Raw genomic sequence first — 5,000 nt, 5'->3', positions numbered from 1 at the left:
TTGTTTTTTTTTGTTTACTCTGAGGTACAAAAAAATACAACCTTCATTGTTAAACTCAAAAATAAAAAAATGGCAGGTTTGGTCCTTAACTGGTAATTTGTATTAGTTTTATAAGAGACAGCTAGCTGGTATTAGCAATGCAGATGGTTTGGAAATCCACTCTGAAATATTGAACAGGATAGTTGACAAAGTATGTGGAATACACACAAACACACACACACACACACACACACACACACACACACACACACACACGTGGCAGAGATGTCCCTTCTTTTTTAATATCTGGCCTGAACAACAAGCCCACATTGCCATATAAGGTCATGAAGCCATCCCCAATTAGAAGCTCTAATTTCCATATATGGAAACAGACCGGGTTTTTTTTTTAGGTGCACAAAAAGTGCACATTCGAGCCTAAGGTGTAAACTGGTAAACAGTCTTGGTCATTTTCTTTGTTAATATGACACTGAGCCACACGTCCATCTGACACACTGCAGTCTCTCCTCTTCCTCAGTCTCCTCAAGAATAAAAAAAAGCATTTTTAGCAACAGAAAACTGTCCATTTTCGTAGCTTATTTTCACCACGAACAAGAATGTTCACTGGACAATGGACTGACTCCAGTTTCTTTCCTTTTTCCTGCTTTGCTCTGTGTTCCATGTGGTTTATAACTGCGTCAGCATCCCACAGCTGCTTGGGTAAAGATCTCAGTGCTTTGGGGAGAAGGAGGCACGAGCGAAGGAGTCCGCAGGCAGAATGAGGATAATGATGAGGGGCGAGCGTGTTCAATAGGGAGGTCAAAGAGACATGACGCCCAGGGCCTTCAGAGAGCTAAAGAGACAGAACAAATGAGAAGAAGGGCTTTGGCATTTGTACAGCCGATCATACACACACAGACGGCTGACAGAGAGGAACTGCTGTTACACACTGCTGTTATATATCTTAGTATGTTGGAGTGTCTTGGTTAAATAACCTGATCTGCAAAGTAACTTTATTTTGAATCAAATGAATCATTAAAATCACAGGTTTATATTAACACCCTCGCGATTTCTATGGCTTCGTCCTGTTGGTTGATTAGCACTGATAAGCAGGGTGAAACTTCTAAACATTTATGGAAGGAGTCTCCAGTTTCAGGGCTTTGTAACATGCTGCTCTTTTTCTCAAGACAAGCTTTTTTTTCTTTTTTTTTTTTGAGAGAGAGAGAGAGAAAGAAAAAATATATCTGCTATAAAGTTAGCACTGAGCATTAACTAGAGCATTTTCTAAAATGAAATATAACTCTAAATCTTTATAATTGTTGAGGGAAGAGAGAAATAAAACACCTAGTGACATCCTGTTATTATAAAATAATCAACTCTTCTTTGTGTCAGGTCACGTCATGCCATCATGTCATGGATTTATTTATTTTTTTTACAACAGCATATTTCAGGTGTTTTTATTTATTTGTTTATTTATTTATTTATTTAATACTGATTTTATAACAGCACTAATATACTAAAGTCCGTATTAGTCATTAACGTCTTTGCAGAATGGAGCATTTTTCAGACTGGATGCTATTTTTAAAAAATAGTCTGTCCGGTTTTTCAGGGTTTTACGGGTCATATCCAGAACGCACCCCATGTGCTTTCATCTGCATGGGCCATTTTGAAGGGCACTTTAAAGATCTTAACCTTCATTTCACACTAGCAGGGGGCCATGTCAGTAAATACATGCTCTTTCCTGCAGGGGTCAAACCCGGCTTATCAAATATTTTTCGAGGAAAATGATGGATTTATTAAACAAATACGTTTTGCGGCTGACTCCGAAGCCCCTTGTGATTGAAATTTGCTGCTGTGTCAACTGGAGCTTGGGCGGAGATTACTGAGCAAATACGAGTTGGAGATGAACACAGATCTGGAGGAGACACTCGACACACCCCTTATTTAATGTCCCACCCTTCACAGCGTCCTTCACGAGGGATGAAGGGAGAGCGCGAGCAAAAGAGAGTTTAAATAATAATAATTATTATAATAACTATTATTATTTTTGTATTATTGTTATTATTAATTCTAATTAAAATATTAACATAATGTTAATGAGGGTGTTGGTAATAACAATAATGATGATGTTGATGTCATAGTTAATGTGATGGACACAAGGATGGTAGAAATTGGTTGGTGATGATGGTAATGATGATGATGATGATGATGATGATGATGATGATGATGATGATGATGGTAGCAGTGGTGAAAAAACAGTGAGCTGATGATGGTAATGAAGATGCTTATAAAAATGAAGATATCCTTGGTAGTGATAACAGTCATAATGGTGGTGGTGGTTGATGTGATAGTGACACACAACAGTGTTGTGATGGTGATAATGAGGATATTAGTGGTAGTGAAGACAGGATGATGATTATGGTGATGGTTGTGGTTAATGAAATGGGGAGAATGTATGAATATGGGTAATGAGTAGTAATGAGAATGACGATGACGATGACGATGACGATGATGATGATGATGATGATGATGATGATGGATGTGGTTGATGCAGTGGTGATATGTATGTTGATAATAATGAAGATGGCTATGGTAATGAGAATGACCGTGATGATGATGATGATGATGATGATGATGATGATGATGATGATGATGATGATGATGATGATGATGGTTGTGGTTGATGCAATGAGTGTTGATAATGAAGATGGCTGTAGTAATGAGAATGACAATGATGATGATGATGATGATGATGATGATGATGATGATGGTTGTAGTTGATAAAATAATGAGAATATTGATAATAATTAAGATAGCTATGATGATGAGTGTTGATAACATTTACAATAATGCTAATCATGGTACCAGCAATAACAGATATGATTATGGTGGCTGATGTGATGGTGATGAAGACAACAGTGCAGTGATGCTGATAAAGAGTGCAATGATATGAGTGATGCCGGTGATGATGCTGATCATCATGTTGAGGGTGATGGATGAATGAATGAATGAATGAATGTCGTAGCAGTGACAACAGTGATGATGTGGTTAATGTCATGGTAATGAAATGATGATGTGGTGGTTGTGGTTATGAAAATATTTATGATGATGATTTAAATGACAGCTCAGTTATGATGTTGATATGAATACTGAGGTTAAAATAAGGATAGAAATGGTAACAATGATGATACTGATGACACGTATAGGAAACAATCATATGATCCGTCTTTTATAGGAAATGATCACGTGACATTTTTATGCAATTTATTGTGATTACCATTTACCAAATGAGAAACATCTACGATGATCTCTTTAGGTATAACTTTGATTTATTTTGAATTATCTCTGGAGTTGTTTGCCCAGAACAAGCTAACTCAAAATTACATAACATGACTTCCTGTGATATTCTGATATTAAATATTAAATATTAAAGCATTGAATTATTTTATTTTGCTAATAATCTTACTAGGACTTAGAAAAATGGGAAGAAATGATCTGACAAATTTCACAGACCGTGAAATATGTTTTCATCGCATCATCACAGGTAATGACAGCAAGAACATCAGGCAAAAGTTAACCTAAACCATATGATGATGATGATGATGATGATGATGATGATGATGATTCTTCTTCTTCTTCTTCTTCTTATTCTTCTTCTTCTTCTTATTATTATTATTATTATTAAATGATTTAAATGGGATGATTTGAGTGCAAAGTATAACAACTCAGTGAAAATAAAGTATTTGGATTGAGCAAGTGGCAGAAGACAGAGTTATTGCGGTGCATACAGGCTATAGGATTGCAGTTTGCCTGGGTAAGTGGGCGGGGCTTGTTTGGTTTAAGGCGTTTCTAATTTACATATTCATAGTATTTGCATTTATTGCTGTGGGTGAAGCGGAGGGTCGTCTTTACCTTGTTTTATTTATTTATTTATTTATTTATTTATTTTATTTGTGAGTCATGTCAAGCAATTGGTTATACGATATGAGAAAAAGGTCCTCAAAACAAGCTATTATTATTATTATTAATATTATTGTTGTTGTTGTTGTTGTTGTTGTTGTTGTTGTTGTTGTTGTTAATAATAAAGGATTTTGTCTCACCTGGTTCTGAACATCATGAAAGGTTTATATTGTTGCTGAGTCGGTGTTGATGTAAATCTGCTGATTAATAGCTCTATGATGAATAGCTCCATATGGCTGGTGGAGCAGCTGGGGTAGCCGAGGGCTCCCCTCCGGCCAGGGGCAAATCGGGGGGCAAATCAGAGAGGTTTTACTTCCATCACACAGTCCGAGCAGACAGACGGCAGAGCTAGCAGAGCTGACTGCGGGATGTGCAGTTCTCCAGTATGCACTAAATTAAGAGCTGAAACACTGCACTGCAAGCAAACAAGGTCTCGAAATGAAAGCAATAGCGAGAAGATTAAAAGCCAGATTCAGGGAAGGATCCTAGGTTTATCTTCAGCTTACTGTCTTTTGATATAAAAGATTCAGCTCCTGAAATATTCACAAAATAATTGAAAATATTTTCTTAGGTAAGACATTAGCTATACGGTAAAGATACTACAATAATGCGCCATATAAACACTGTGTTATATAAAGCACAGCCTTTTTATTGTCAACTTTCGATCCCTTCACAAAAATCAACATTTTTTTTTAAATACAACGTCAACACAAATCGTCGTGTACATTTCTAAAAGTTAAACGCTAGACACACAAACAAACAAACAAACAAACAAACAAACAAACAGAGAAATTCTCGGTTAGGTTTCCAAGATTAGAAAGAAATTATTTGATCTTTTCTACTAGGGATAAATAAAAGTGAAAGTGCTTACTCACTGCAGCTCTTTTTTTCACGTTGCCGAAAGCCAAATGCGAACAATAACCGAATCTTTATTTTATTTTTATTTTTTTCCTTTATCTCTCCATTTTTTCCTTTCTTTCCCTCTTTCCTGTCGTTTTCTTTGCTCTCCGGCGCTGCTGCTGTGCTCCGAATAAAAGCCCTTCAGCTCCTTGAAATATTGCATT

The 5,000-nt window shown here is 36.4% G+C and overlaps 1 long non-coding RNA gene across 1 annotated transcript; it reads right to left on the bottom strand.

The window, feature by feature from the left end:
- Positions 1-250: 250 nt before the first annotated feature.
- On the bottom strand, positions 251-4,977 carry LOC125141282. Its single transcript, XR_007140666.1, has 3 exons — positions 4,812-4,977; positions 4,077-4,679; positions 251-829 (listed from the first exon to the last, which is right to left on the bottom strand). It is a non-coding gene; the product is annotated as an uncharacterized LOC125141282 (long non-coding RNA).
- Between the last annotated feature and the right edge of the window lie 23 nt (positions 4,978-5,000).

The sequence above is a fragment of the Tachysurus fulvidraco genome, chromosome 5 (assembly GCF_022655615.1).
Source record: "Tachysurus fulvidraco isolate hzauxx_2018 chromosome 5, HZAU_PFXX_2.0, whole genome shotgun sequence".
Lineage (NCBI taxonomy): Eukaryota > Metazoa > Chordata > Actinopteri > Siluriformes > Bagridae > Tachysurus > Tachysurus fulvidraco.
The sequence above is the reverse complement of the archived record's forward strand: the minus strand, read 5'-3'. Positions and strand labels throughout refer to the sequence as shown.